Consider the following 16,580-nt stretch of genomic DNA (forward strand, 5'->3'; position numbering starts at 1 on the left):
AACAAAAAGACAATTTTATAAAAAGAAAACAAAGTAGCAATCTTTCAACAAACCAGCAATAGCTAAAGATACAATATTAAATAATAAATAACCTATCTTCATAATTGTGCCTAATTGGTGATCATATGAGATTGTGTTTCTCATGACACATACAATTTCAAGGAGAATGTAATCTTAAAAATAAAAGATGAAAAAAAAAAAAATTCAACCCTTCATTAAGATAACCCAAAGCATCGTCAACTTTCGAACAAAACAGTTATCTAGATGTTCAAATGTGACTTTAATCAGTAGTAATAGTTTAATTAAATCAAAGATCACAATCCAATTAAACATAGCTCAAGAAACCACCAAGAGCATAAATGGCTAAAATACCAATGTCTCATATTTGAACAAAACAAAAAGACCAAACCAAATTCACAACTCGAAAGGCTTTTCTTTTTTTGTTGTTCCATCCCTCATGAAAAAATACTAAATAATCTTACCAATGGGGTTAGAGAATACTTCTGCTTCAACTTGAAAAGCACGTGTAGAAGCCTTTAGATCCCTTTACTCTTGTAAACACCATTAAATAAACACAAAATCCTATGGATTCAAAACCAAAGGTGTCAGCAACAAAATTCTACCTGAATTTTCCAAGTGATGGCAATGGGCTGTTAGCTGCGAACATCTCAAATAAATTAATTTCTAAGTACAATGGCTTCAACTAGATAAATATCCCAAATACTTGACAAAAGTTCATTGATGAGATTCATATACATTTCGAATATTTAGATTTAAGATTTCAAACAATAAGCCTCTAATTTCAATATTCATCAATAGATCAATTGCATTCTCAATAATACAGAAGGGACAATATCCAAACTATACATTTCAATAGATCAATGTCCAAAAAATTCAATATTTTTGCTAATAATCAATTTGAATGATTCCTCAAACATGATATTTTCCTAGCAAACATAATTAATGACAAAGGAACTTTAACATAACAGTGAACACCTATTACATCCATTAATTATTTTCAAACAATATAGCCGTGTTAATCTTGATTAATTGTTCAAGTAGTCCTTCATAAAATTTGAACTCTTTCATAGTCATCCACACAAATATCCACAAAAGGCAATGAAGTTGCCACAACACATAAACAATGAAAATTTCCTTTGTAGAACCATAATGATAATGATAACAATAACAAAACTTCAATAGTAGTCATAACATATCATCTAACACATCCAAGTAGTGGACCTACCAAGTCTAGAGCAACTGAAGCAACATAGATTCAAACACAAAACATTAAATGACACAAACAATAAATTACATAATCTCATAAATTACACCTAAACAAAAAAATCAAGTCTTTCTTCAAAGGAAATGAGACTGCATGAAGATGGGTTTTCGATTTTTTTTTACTTAATCATACAAAACTTCATGTCCTTTGCTTGAAAACCCTAAATTTGAAAATTTCCTCTTAGCACAGACAAATCGCAGATAATAACAGTAAAAGTACAGGCTTTGGGCGATTATGAACTACATACATACCAGTTCGTAATCGAGCCCGAATACATCTAGGGTTTCGTCGTCGTATCAGAGGGTTGGGCATTATCGAATAAGTTGTTTAAGTTGGAGACAAAGACGGTTGAGTCGATGGCAGGAAGTGTAGGATCCCTTGAGAGAGAGTGACACCTAGACGGTTAAAATCAGGGCTCCAAAATAAAATAGAACAGGAGGGAAATTTGATTTGGACAAAATTTCGGGTGTTTGTTCCAAATTTTTGACAATTATTTTTTTTGGGGGGGGGAGGAAATTATGATAAAATTGATAATTTTTTTTGGTAACAATTACAGTAAAAAAAATCATGATTTGAGTATTATAATAAAATAAATTATTAATTTTTTATTTTATCAATTTAAATTCTAATTTTTTTATTTGCTTTCAATATAAATTATTCGTCTATTTTTGTATATTGTAGTCATCAACTACAAAATGTATAACCATACCACTAATTGGTGTAACAAAAATATCTAAAGTTTTTAGAAACTACAAATATTGTAATCAAGTTACAAGGTTTCATAACATAAAACACAAAATACGTAACAACATCACTAATTGCGTAACAAAATTGTTCAAAATTATTAGAAATCACAAATGTCACAATTAAGTCACAAAGTTTCAAAATATCAACCACAATATGATTGAAATAGATAGAGAGAATAGTGACAAACTCAAGGATCTGGTGTAGAGACACAAGAGTAGAGAAAGGTGATCGAGATTGAGAGAGTAAGAATTTAACGAAAAAGAATTACCAACGTTGATCGTTCGATAATGTGAACGAAATAGAGGAATCTAAGTGAGAAATAAAGAGAGTTGAGGCACAACTAGAATAAATCGAGAGAAAGAAAATATAATAGGAGAAGAAAAGAGGAATAGTTGGGAAATGTGTCATCCTAAACTCGGCCCGACATTGAGATTAATCTAACCATCCCAAGCCTGACCCCAAAAAAAATTCAAATTCCAAGCCTGACCACTTAATACAATAAATATAAACTATTAATTTTTTTTTATTTTCTTGAATGTATATTAATTTGTTTAAATCTTTTTTATATATCATTGAAATTAGAATGTTAATAAAATTAATTGATAAAATGAAAATGATTTTTAACAAATGTTTTAATTTAACTCCTACAAAGAGGTATATATATATATATATATATATTTTGTCTTATATATTTTTTCACTTTGTTTTATAATTAGAATGTTATCAAATTATAATTATTGTTTTATAAATAGACCAACTTGGCTATAACTCTTTATCTCAATCCTTCCTTTGGCAAAATTTCAGCCCACCCCTAGTGTAATGTCACATTTTTTTTATTTACCCAAAATACCCTCGCATAATTGTCACTTATAACTAACATGTGTTCTACAATAATTAAAATTATATTCATGTAACGCCCCCAAAATACACAATTGATATAACCCAAAAACATACATTGATAATTGCATGCATCAGAGTGAAAAGTCTTTTCATTATACGAAGTTAGAGATACAAAGAGTTTAATATAAATAAATGTCCTATTGGCTTACACTTTTCCAAGTCTTAACTTGGTTATAACAAAAGTGATCTTTGCTCTTTACATATTTATCCCTAGGCTATACAAAATAAACAAAACACGAAGCTCTTGCTTCCCAAAGATCCCTCCAATGCTATTTCCTTGGTGGAGGCATACCATCATTACTTGAAAATATTATTTCCAAATAGGGTAAGCCACAGCCCAGTAGAAATCATCTAACACAGTATATGAAATTTAACAAAGGTATAAGTACAAGTGCATAAACAATGCATGTGAAGAAACGTTTCACAACAATACATACTCCTGAGATATCAATTTCAAGTCTTGATCCATTTTCTTTCAATTCATATTCCATTCACTTATATGTTCTCTATTCATGAGTCAAGTTCATTATTTCTCGACAAACGAATTGAGGCTACAATTCAATTAAATTTCAAATCACACAACACACGTACATAAACGCTTCAAACTTCTTATTTCACAAAAATTTTGTCCACGGGCAGCCGTCAAATGGGACCCATGTAAACGTAAGCTATACAAGCACTACAATTGCCATTTTACGGATATTTCGTCCGCGGGCTAGGCATTCATGTATAATTTCAGGACTTTCACCTAGGACACTCTGGCCAACTTAATTATAATAGAATCCATTTCATTTCTCCTCCCAAACAAATATACATACATATGCAATGTATTTAAACAGATAATCAAACATGAAGCACATCTGCTTTCCACTTCTAAACAAATATACATATACAATGTATATAAACATCGTTATATTCAATGGCAACCATCAAAAGATTAGTTTCAATTTACCTAATCCATATGCAATTTTTACAATAATCAAAGCTATCCTCCACTGATTGCCCAATACAGTTATTTCTAAATAAATATTCAATCTCAACAGATAGTTTATTCAAAACTTCCAAAAGAATAAGTTAATACATAACCAATTTCACCATTTATATCAATACCCTCTCAATTTCACATTTCCAATGCCAATTCCAATTTTGTACAAAAAGATAGTTTAACCCAATTAGGGCAATTTTTCATTTTTCTCGAATATTAGCCAAGTGCCAAAATCATCAAATTTGACATAGCCCAACATAATTTTCAAACCCCACAAACATTGATTTCATCCACATCCAAAACCCCTCTTTGTATTTTATGTTCCAAACCCTAGGTTTGTTTAAAACATCATCGAGACACACCATTGTTACACAAAAGACAATAACTAAGCTAAGTAACATATGGAAGTGTAGAAAGATCCCTACCTCAAAGAGAGATGACGAGTCAAGCAAGGGTAGAGTCCTAAGAATGCCAAAACACACTGCTATTTAGTTCAAAATGAAGATCTTGGCGAGCTCTACATTTTTCTCAAAGGCACTAGGGTGGAAATTATAGCGATCCCGGTTTTCCCTTCATTGTTTAATTGTATTTCAGACTCGGTTCCGTGGATGTATTGTTGCCTTTTTCCTGTTTCCATCCTTTACTCTTTGTATATGAGTCTTTGGTCGTGTTGGGTAGGTTTAAAACAGGTTGGTTGTGTTTGGAAACCAAGGGTTGATGTCCATTTAATTCCAACTAGTGTCTATTAAATTTTCATAATGGTTCATTCAATTCCAATTAGTGATCCATTCATATTCCATTAGTGGGATTTTATGACAAACTTGTCCATTCATATTTCTAACTAGTGTTCATTTAATTCTAGTTAGTGTTCATTTAATGCTAGTTAGTGTTCATTTAATTTCAATTAGTGTTCATTTAATTCTAACTTGTCCTTTCATTTTCCAATTAATGGGCTTTAATAACAACCTTTCAATGCCACTTGTTCATCTCCCTTTTGATTTCAAAACCCTAGAACCATCTTCTCTCTCCCTACACACCTTCTCTCTAGGTTTTCATCTCCCCCTAGTGTAAATCTATACTAAGTCCTTTGTAAGAAAGGTAGAGTGGGTTGAGGGCTTCATTTTTAATCTGAAAGTTTGGCGATTTGGAGCATTTTGGTTTTTGGCCTTCATCTTCTCCATTTGGTCTCTCCATTTGAGGTAGGGATTTCTTTGTTCCTTTTCAATACTCCGTCTATAGATAGACATGTGGTAGTTTTGTATTGCATGAAAATCATATCCGTGTTGGATTTGTTTGAAAATCATGAGGGGAACCTAGGGTTGGTTGTTTGAGAATGGTTTTGTTATCACTGACTGTGGTTTGGACTAATTAGAGAGTAAAATTAGCATGTTATTGTTGAAAGAAGAGAAAGCCCTAAATTATATTTTGATTTGGTAAAATAAAAAGGATTTACGGTTGAACAATGTTGGTAAATTTCTATTGTTAATATGAGTTGTGTAGAAGGTGTTAACAGTTAAGGGATTAATTATGGTATTGGGGTTATTTTGAAATGAACGTATTGAATCAAGTTGGGTTATGGCTTATTATCCATGGAATTGATTTTGTAAAATGAAGAGAATGTAATTGGTTTTGTGAAAAGGGAAAAGTGTTTTTGGAATAAGTGATGGAACATGTTGACTTAAGAAAATTATGAAGTTGGTCTTGAAAATAGTAAATGAAATGTTAACTCTATGTGAGTCTCGGAAAATAAATTTGAGAATTGAACTATTGTATCATGAGTGTCGAATACACACATTTGGGGGTTTTATCCTTACCTATCGTACTAGTGTCGTTGTTGGGTTTAAGGTTTGCTTGAGAGCTGAGTCTCTTTTATTAGGTGTACTGAATGCATGCATCTAGAGGTTTTGTCCTTGGTCATCGGTGGAGGATGACATTGGTGTGTTGAATTGTGATGTATGCGTTACACTTGTGTTGGTTAAACATTATTGAATAGTTTATGTGTATGTATTACACTTGTTATTGATGCTTTGTTGTATTGAGGAATTTGTATATGATAATTGTTTATATACATTGTGTTGTGTGGGAGGAGATAGGGGATGTACTCCATGGTTTAGGGGAAGATAGGGGATGGACCTCTAAACTGGAAACTGTTTGACATTGATACAGCACTACAATGTGTATCATTTGTGAAGTATAGAAGTGTTTTTGTTTGATATTGATACAACACCAAAATGTGTATCATTTGTGAAGTATGGAAGTGTTTTTGTCTGAGATTGATACAGGACTAAAATGTGTATCTGTTATGAGGTATGAAATGTTTAAAATGAGTTATTATCTCTCTTATCGCTTTGGCATATCCTTAGCTACTGTGCATATAGCCGATAGAGCAGAGTTTTAATTGTTATCGTCAGTGTATCTGAATATGTTATGGGTTGCGATGGTTACAGTTTTGAAAGGCCGAGCTGCCTCATTTGTGGATTATATACATGTTGATGATTTGTTATTTCCCTTTTATTTAAGGCATGCATGTATTGATATGAATGTATTAGGAACAAATCAAAATGCCATTTTGAGATTTTGGAAAGTGTGAAGGAAAATGGGGTATTTGTGAACATGTTTTCAAAAAAGGTCATTTTGTTGTAAGTACGGAAAATGGGGAAAGAGTAATGGGCTTGGTGAAATTATTTTTTTTTTAAAACTGTTATAGTCATGAAAGTTTGGAAAAATGGGTAATTAAAAGGAAAGAAGGTGAACCGCTTATAGCGTTGAATGAAATGGCTGTTTTCGAAAAAAGTTCATACTTATGTATATTTTGTATAAACTGCCACATTACTATTCTAGTATGAGATTGAACATTCATGATCATAGCTATCTGTAAGTTGTTATTGTTGAGGATCATGTTGAGATCTCTATTGGACTATATGTTCATCCCACGTTGTTGAATCTTTTTCAGGTGATAGCCAGGATGTGCTACAAGGTTTTGGATCTTCTTATTTGTTGGCCACGGGGCCTCTTTTGTGTTGGCGGAATGCCATTTATGTAAAAGGGTTATACCCTTCTTTTTGACTTTTTAATGATGTAAGCCCAAGGACAATTTATTTAGTGTTCTCATGTTGTATTTACTTGCATACGAATGAGAGCAATGTTATTCACTTCTACAAGTTGAATATACTAGTTTATTTCCGCATGTTATCTCTGAAATGGAATTAAGTAAATGAAATTGGTAATACTTCGAGTAAAATAGAGATATGTGATTGAAATTGGCTATGAAATATGTGGTTAGTGGTTCTAAGTTGGTTATGATCAAAGTTAGGTTGTTATGAACCAAAATGGTGTTGGTTATGCGATATGTGATTAGTGGTTATGAGTGATATTTGTTATGAGATGTGGTTATGAAATATGTGATATTGGTTATGATCAAAGTGGTATGATTATGAGTCAAACGGTATTGGTTATGAGATGTGGTTACAAGATATGTGATTAATGGTTATGAGCCAAGGAATGTTGATTATGAGATGTGATTATGAAATATATGGGTAGTGGTTATGAGATGTGTGATGTTAGTTATGATTAGTGTTGTTATGAGCAAAAAGGAGTTGGTTATGAAATATGTGATTAATGATATGATATATGTGATATTGGTTATGAGCCAAAGGGTGCTGATTATCAAATATGTAGGTAATGGTTTACGAGATATATGATTAGTGATTATGAGATACGTGATTTTGATTATGAGCAAAATGATGTAGATATGAGTCAAAGGATGTTTAGTTATGAGATATCTGATTAGTGATTATGATATATGTGATATTGGTTACGATCAAAGTGATGTAGTTATAAGTCAAAAGGTGTTGGTTATGAAATATGCGATTAGCGGTTATGAGCCAAAGGGTGTTAGTTATGAGTTATGAGATATATGATTAGTCATTTTGATTATAAGCAAAGTGGTATGATTATGAATCAAAATGTATTTGGTTACGAGATATGTGATATTGATTATGATCAAAATGGTGTGGTTATGAGTAAAATAATGTTGGTTATGAGATATGTGATGTTAATTATGAGTTAAAGGGTGTTGGTTATGAGATGTGATTATGAGCTACTAGAACAAAACCGACTTTTACGGTACCACATCAACGGCATACAATAAATGCACACCGTAGTTTCTCACTTTTATGACTTGTTTTTTTTGCACATCGTAAATACTTTTCCAACCATGGCATGTCTATTGCGTAGGCCGTGAATGGTAATAACAATGATTTTTTTACGGCTTGCAATGCATGCCGTAAATAATAAAACTTTCTACGACATGTATATGGCGTGTCGTTAATACATTAATTATACACGATACACATACGCTAGTTGTGAAAAGTAAATATTTTTCACGACGCACACAATGCCCATAGTTAAAAGTATTACACTTTTTATGATGCACACATTGTGTGCCGTTAAAAGTATTATCTTTTCATAACGCACAATGCAAGTCGTGAATTGTATGATAAAAAAAATGGGGTAAATTACACTGACACCCCCTGAGATTTATGTTTATTATAGTTCTCCCCCTCACCTTTTAGAAATTACATCTCTCCCCCCGAGGTTTAAAGTTTCATTATAGATTTTTCCCTCCAGCAATTTAATTTTTTTAAATACTAATTTTGCCTTCATTGGGTAAATTACGTCAACACCCCTCACATTTTAGAAATTACAATCCCCTCCTTAAGGTTTAAAGTAGCATTATGAATTGCCCATCGGTTAGTATTAGTTGGAAAAAAAATTCATTGAAAAAAAAATTAATTGGAAAAAAAATTATTTAAAAAAAAAATAATTAAAAATCTTTTTTGTTAGTAAAGTTTTTAAATTTCTGTTTAAAAACCAACGTAAGCTTATTTTTTGAATTTACGTTTTTTCCTCAAATTGACAAACTGAGACAACCATTTATATACCAAAAAAATTATCAAACAAGTTTTTATGACAGTTTTTAAAATTTTTGTAAATATAAATTGAAAACTGAAAACAAAATAGTTACCAAACAGGCTTGATGGTAAAAATGTCGTAAAATTAACAAATAATTAAATAAGTTACCAACGTAAGAAATGACTTATCAAAAGATTCATAGGCTATGTATGGTTTTATTTTTAGAAAAAAATTTTAAAAATTAAAAATTAATTTGGTTAAGAAATAAAAAATAAAAAATAATTATCATTTTTATATAATTTTTATCTTTCGAGTAGTTAGAAATAATTTTTTACAAATTAAATTGAAACAGCTATACGTATATATATAACATACTCAAAAGTTAAAATGATAATTATTTTTTACCTTTAAATGATAATTATTTTTTATTTTTTATTTCTTAACCAAATTAATTTTTAATTTTTAAAAATTTTTCTAAAAATCAAACCATACATAGACTAAGAATATTTTAATAAGTCATTTCTTACGTTGATAACTTATTTAATTATTTGTTAATTTTACGACGTTTTTACCATCAAGCCTGTTTGGTAACCATATCGTTTTCAGTTTTCAATTTATATTTATAAAAATTTTAAAAGCTGTCATAAAAAACTTGTTTGATAATTTTTTTGGTTTATAAATGGTTGTTTCAGTTTGTAAATTTGAGGAAAAAATGTAAATTCAAAAATGAGCTTACGTTGGTTTTTAAACAGAAATTTAAAAATTTTACTAACAAAATTTCTTTTCAAAATTTTTTTTTTCAAATAATTTTTTTTTCAATAAATTTTTTTTCCAACTAATACTAATCGAGGGAGCAATTGGTAATGCTACTTAAACCTTAGGGAGGGGATTGTAATTTCCAAAATATGAGGGGTGCCAATGTAATTTACCCAATGAGGGCAAACTTGATATTTAAAAAAATTAATTTGCTGAAGGAAGAATCTGTAATGAAACTTTAAATTTCAAAAAAATATACTCCCTCCGTCCCAAAATATTGGTCCCTTTTGGGAAATCCAACTTTTTTTTGGTAGTACACTTATTGCATTTGAAAAAAGTTGGTTTTTCAAAATTACCCTTTTGATAGTACATTTTTTGAGAATATCAATGTCATAATTGTACTTTTTAAATTGTTTATTAATTTAAAAGAATGGTAAAATAGGAAATTTATACTTTTTAAATTATTAATTTAAAAGAAGGGTAAAATAAGAAATTTATATTATTTTTGTACTTGATTTATAAAGAGGAACTAATATTTTGGGATAATGAAAAATGGAATAAGGAACTAATATTTTAAGACGGAGGAAGTATAATTTTTAAAAAGTAAAAAAAAATTTTTAATAAATATAAATCTCAGAAATATCAGTGTAATTTAATAAAAAAAAAAAGGGTCAAAATGAAATTTGGGGCGCCAGTATTTTTTTTTTCCGTAATAACTATTTTGCCTTCGCAGTCCAGCACTCCCCTCCACGTGGGGGCTGCCAATGGGTGAAAAAAAAAAAAAAAAAAAAAAAAGTTTTTTTTGACCAATCAAAAGATACCGCAGCGCCCCCACTAGGGTCTCATGCATTTTCCTTTGCCTTCAGGGTCTCAATCTCTCTCTCTATCTGATGATGATGAAGGCCGAATCAATTGCTAGGGTGATCATCTCATCTCTTCTCTTCGGTTGCTAGGGTTACCGAACCAATCGGCTACTAGGTTTGCTTCTTCTTCCCCCCTCTCTCTCTCTCTCCAAATCGCCTTTTTTCTCTGTATATTCGAACCTTGGGATAATCCACCGCCGCCCTCTCTTTGATAACCAGGTTTTCCCCTTTCTTTCTCTATATCTCTCTCTACATATATCCATACATGTATATCTGATCTGTTTGTCCCTTCTTCTACGTTCAATCGAAACCCTTTTATTGTTTTATTATATTTATCTATTTGATTTTCTTATTTGTAAAATACATAGATTTTTCTCGGCAATATATATATATATATATATATGTATGTATGTGTGTATATGCAGTGTATAGAAGTGTGAGATGGCAGCTCTACTTTCATCTTATTAAATCCAACAGATTGGGTCCAAAAAAAAGGTCCCTTACTTCCATTCGTTGCAAATCACGAAGGAGCTCTCTTCGGCATCTTTGTGTTGATAACCACACCTTTCTTTCCCTTTTCTCGGTGTGACACCATTATTGTTTCAATCTTATGTGCCTCAGTCTTTTACTCTGGAATTTTTTTTCTTCTTAATTCTATTTCCCTTTCCATCCTCTTCCCCCCATTTTCTCTGGGTTTTGTTTTGTTTGATGGAAGATTGTTTCTAAAGAAGAAGATTTTTACTTTTAAAGGCTCAATTTTTGTTTTTGTTTTTGTTTTTTTTTTTTTTGTTTTTCTAAGGAAAAATATTTGATTCATGTACGATTGGCTTTTTGGTGATACAAAATTATTAATGTTTTTCTAGGTTTTTGGGTTTTTATATTTAAATTCATTGATGGATTTTTTTTTCTAGGGAAAAATATTTGATTCATGTTCAATTGGCTTTTCGGTGATACAATGCAGTTTCAGAGGTTTGTTTTTAGTTTTTTTACTTTTGCGTATCTTAGTTGAGTTGTATTGTAACAGTTTGGTTATGGGTTGGAAATTGATGTTTGATTTGAATGATGAAAATTTTGATGGGATATGATTTTAATCTTTTCCAATTGGTGTGAAAAACTAAAAAATTCATGGTTGTGGTTGCCACCACTGTTACGCTACAACCGTTATACCCTGCAACCATGTTAGCAACCATGTCAGCACCACCGTTACCATTACGGTTGCTGCCACCGCTAAAACCTTGGCCCATATCCTAACAGCTTGAGTTTTTAGGACAATTCTTTGATCCTTCTATTCAAAGTTCTTTTCTGAGAATTATGCTTTTTGTGGTGCCACTACTTCTATGCCATGTCTGTCTGAATGCTAAACTCTGATATCCACAGGCATCTGTTTGTTTTTTTTTGCCTTAAATTGCTGATTTAGTAGATGGAAAATTTTGTAAATTTAAAATCAAGAAAAAGCTATAGTTGCTGATTTCTGTACTTCCAATGCACCCACTAACCATCACATCCTTTAGAACAGCATAGTGGCTGTTTACAAGTATCATCACATCCTATGCACATTCATTTCATTCGTATCACACACTTGTTTCTAGTAAGTACAAAAAGATGAGCTAGTGTCTGCACTACTTTTAATATTTGTGGTGCACTCCGTGTTTTTTGATACTCCTTCGGCAGTAAAATGTGAAGTTATGCAACCGCAGGGTTTAGCCAAGTGGCCAGTGTACCTCACTAAAAGGTCATGAGTTTGACCCACCCGTCCCCTTCAATGTACCAAAGAAAGTGAGTGAAGTAATATGTTTTGTTTATTTTGTGATTGTCAAAGCCTAGACTCTAGACATTCCTTTTCACCTAGTAGAATCTTCCTCAGCATTAATGAATGATCCTTTTTTGAAAAATAAACAAGTAATTATGCTGTCCTTACAGATTCTTCAGAGTTAATAAAGGAGGTCTATGATGAACTATGCCATTCTAAATATACATCTTTTTCAGTTCTTTTTTATTTTGCATATCACCTTTGTTCTTATTCTTCTCCCAGAACTTCTTTTTTTTTAATAATTGAAGTAGATTTCCTTTTTATTTTTTATTTTTTATGAAATGTAACACTAAAAATTTGTCAATTGGTAATATCAGCAACCTAATATTCTTGTTAAAGTAGTGAAGAAACGAAACGTTTACTTGGTTTTACGTTGAATGCCGCTTGTGGTTTTGACTCTATTCTGATTTTCTTGGAATCAATCAATGACCTGCTAGTTTATTTAGACCACATCATTATGGTGATTGAGTACTCAAGATGTGTTTTATCTGCAACCCTTTTATGAGATACTTACCATTGCACTGTCACCAGATTCATCATCCCCAAATGCTAGGGGTGGCTCGTGCGCCACTGCCTCTTGATTTTCCGCAGGACGAGCCCATATATGTTAATGCGAAACAATACCATGCAATTCTCAGGCGAAGACAATACCGTGCCAAGCTTGAAGCTCAAAACAAAGTCTCAAAAGCTCGAAAGGTATGAACGGACCTTATATTTTCAGCTTCTTTCATGTGTTTTCCTCCAATCAGTCTGCTGTGCCGTGGTATGGTGCAGTGCTGTGCCTATTTGACCAAAAAAGTATTACTTCTTCAGAAGGTGAGCTCCTCGAGTTTGGGCCTCTGAAGATTTTTAAAGATGAAATGTCATCTATGAGCAAGTTTTTATCTTAGGCATTAATTAGTTTTTACTTTTAATTAGTACATGGGTGAAATTATAATTCTATTATTAGATGGAGTAAACAACACTAGTCATTATCGTTTTTTTCTTATTTTTTTTTTTAAATAACTACACTATTTTCAGCTGCAAAGAGTAAACACAAGTATTGTAGATGGCTCTGATGCTCTATTTCTTTATAAAGAATGGAGCTGTCACTGTCCAGGTGCCGTGTCTGCCTGCTGTTACTGTCTATAAATTCTGCAGGATTGTGATGTGTATGCTTTAGTTTAGCTTCTATGAATAGCTGCCCAGGTGCTGTGTGTGAGTGTGTCTCTTCCTTGCTGCTGTTGATTCTGCCTTGCTGCTGCTAGCTCTGTTTGCTGCCTGTTTAGCAACTGTCTAGGTGTTGTTTGTGAGTGTGTATCGCTATTTCTGCAGCTACTGCCTCACATGTACTGTGGCCATTTTTGTAGAGGTTGTTTTTGTTTGTTGGGTTTTAGTTGGTTTTATTTTCTTCTGTTGGTTTTGTCAGTTTTGTTTTTTTTGTTTTTTTTTTGGCTGGGTTGTTTAGTCATGTTAGGGCCTGGGGCATGCCCCCCCTGTAATCTTGTATTTTTTCCTGTTTTAATTTATGACTTATTCACCTCAAAAAAAAAAAAAAAAAAAAAAAAGAAAGAAAAAAGTCTTGGGTTTAGGGGAAACACCATCATCATCATGCATAACAAAGTCTATTTATTTCTTTATAATAGCTGTTAGTTAATTAATATATACAATATAGTAACATCACATAATATTATGTTCTTGTTATTTAATTATTATATGATACTACTACTACTATATTATTGCTATGTCAATGTTCTATCCATTATTATAGGTATTATCATTATGCCATGCCACTGATTTGAGCACTAGCTTTTTAAATTTATGGTGTCTGAAAAAGCTAATGCCCTAAAATTGTTCATTTGACTATAAGTCGAGGACACTTGAAGAGATAAAAACTCTCTTTTTATTGGATGATGGAAAAATAAATTAGTTTTTCCAATTATAAAATTTTGATACATGATCACAATTGTTTTGTTTTGCTTGAATGGCTATTTATAGTATTGTGTTAGAGATATGTTTTTGACAAATGACTTTAAACATAATATATATTGCTAACATTGCTTTTCACGAAATGATGATAACAAACATAACATAATAAATTTTAGATCACCCTTTAAGCACCATCTTGTGAAACTAAGTTGAATGAGGGATAGTTTGTTATTGACAGTTTTATGTGAGTTTCCAGAATATTGAAGCAATTGACAGATGAGCAAACTTTGAAAGATATGTTGTTATTCTGTGCTTTTTAAGAACTTGAAGTAGTGAAATGTTGAGATTCCACAAATTTTCCAGTCAGAAAGGCATAAACAAGATCTCTTAGCTGAGATAGTTTCGGAGGAGCAACGTGGTAGGGAACTGTCTAAAATTGTGACAGAATTGCTTCCTAATCCAAAGAGCTCTACAATTGTGGATAAACCATCCCGGGCCTGAAAGGTATGGTTCTCAATCTCCATGTGTAAACTACAGGATCTGTCTTTAGTCCTTGCTGAGAGTAGTGATGATAAAGTGTTCTATTAACTTCAATGCTTCTACAATTTGCCAGAGGAGTAATGACAGAAATAAGGTGTCTAAACGATTGACTGAAGAAGCAGAGAAATATTTTGAGGGCTTCATTTCAAATGTTGAAGATACAGATATTTCTTCATTTGATGGAGAAAGGAGTGATGCAAGTTCGACTTTAGGAGTAACAAAGACTAGAGATGCAGTGTCACATTCTAGGGAAACAGAAACAATTTATAATACATCAGGATCTAATTCTCTTCCTGTTGAAATGAATGGTGTTATTCTGCCTTGGTTGCAGTGGGAGACCGCTAATGATGGTTCCCCTCTTCCATCGAAGAATAAGAGAGAGCTTCCTGTGACTCCAAAAAGCATCTTATGGGATGCGACTCAGGTAACCTTCAAACTGTCATGTAGTTGTAATATTTTAATTCATAAATTGCTGTTCTAACCTTTGTTGACTAAAAAGTTATTGCAAAGAACATATTTTCATTTAGTTGTAAGTTGACTGCTTCACTGGCTTACAATAGTTTCATTTAGTTGTAAGTTGTTTGCTTCATTGGTTTATAAGAAATTAGTTGCCTTTTGTACCCGTGATAAGAATTATACAATATCAACTCTTCAGATTTTAAATTAAGGTTGATAAATTTTTAAACAAGATTTTTTTGGCTGAAATTTCAAGCTTAATAGAACTTTATATTTTATAGGTTGAAATTTGATAGCATATAGAACATTGAAAAGGGAAAATAAATAGACTTTACAATCTTTTTTTTTTTTTTTTTTTTGATAAGTACAAACTTTACAATCTTTACTCGTGTGTATCTTAAAATTGAAAAGTTTAAGTTGGTACATGCAGTTTTCAAACTTTGACTTTTTTCAATTATTTGGTCATGTCTCATTTGAGTTTTAATTGTTTTACAAAATTGTTCAAATGCCATTTATATAGGCAAACATGATGTGGTTACAATAATTTATGTTTGTATTTGCTTGAAGTCAATGCTATTGCTGTGTAATAAAATGTTGCTTACTTGCCAATGCATTCAACCCAAACTGTCTACCAACCCTTTAGCTGTCCAACCACCCAAGTAACTGGGTTGATTTGTGGCATCATGCTGATATCAAAATGCCTATTAACAAACATAATTAGCAAAAAGGATGAGAAATAATTTGAAGATAAATTATGATGACCTTGATCTAATGCACTGTTCATAGCCCTGTTGGTGCCACAAGATCAATTTAAGGAAATGCTAATTTGCTTCACTTTGTTTTTTATTTTGTATTTTTTGACAAGTAAATAATTCTTCAAGTCTACTGTCATCTCCACTTACTGAAATGCTTTAAACTCCATTCTGGTTTTTAAAACATTGATTATAGAACATAATGTGTTTCACTCAACCAACATTATTTATAGGATATAGTTTCAACAGTTTTTTGCATCACCCATCAATAGGGAATTTCGGGTCCTCAATTCAATATTGCTCATATTAATTTGCATTTTTTTTCCTCTAATTAAATTCTTAGATTTTGACCATCTCTTTTTGGTTGCTTGGAATATTAGTTAGGTGATTAGATTTGCTGCAGAACCATGTTCTGCACTCTATTTTTTTTTTTTTTTTTGCAACAATGCGAAACTCATTTAGGCTATTATTCATGGGTATAAAACGGATGACTTGCAAATAAGCATGCATTGTGGTTGTAACCAAAAGTTAATGATGGCAAGGAGAGAATCTGTGTTAGAGGAGTTAAAAGGATGTAACCAAAAGTAAAAGCCAAGGGGGTCTAGGAGTTAAAAGGATGTAACCAAAAGTAAAAGCCAAGTGTGTTATAGTTAACTCTTTATAC

At 31.7% G+C, this 16,580-nt stretch overlaps 1 non-coding gene across 50 annotated transcripts in view; it reads left to right on the top strand.

The window, feature by feature from the left end:
* LOC114273920 (uncharacterized) overlaps nucleotides 1-16,580 on the top strand; it is a 255,485-nt gene that overhangs the window by 233,200 nt on the left and 5,705 nt on the right. For 25 of the 50 annotated variants that reach the window (XR_014352994.1, XR_014352999.1, XR_014352775.1 and 22 more), the window contains exons 1-5: nucleotides 10,312-10,565; nucleotides 11,362-11,419; nucleotides 12,792-12,956; nucleotides 14,532-14,672; nucleotides 14,782-15,132. This is a non-coding gene — a transcript (uncharacterized LOC114273920). The other 25 variants (XR_014353005.1, XR_014353011.1, XR_014352792.1 and 22 more) reach the window with 8 other exon arrangements.

The sequence above is a fragment of the Camellia sinensis genome, chromosome 2, assembly GCF_055761805.1.
Source record: "Camellia sinensis isolate YWXY chromosome 2, ASM5576180v1, whole genome shotgun sequence".
Taxonomy (NCBI): Eukaryota; Viridiplantae; Streptophyta; class Magnoliopsida; order Ericales; family Theaceae; genus Camellia; species Camellia sinensis.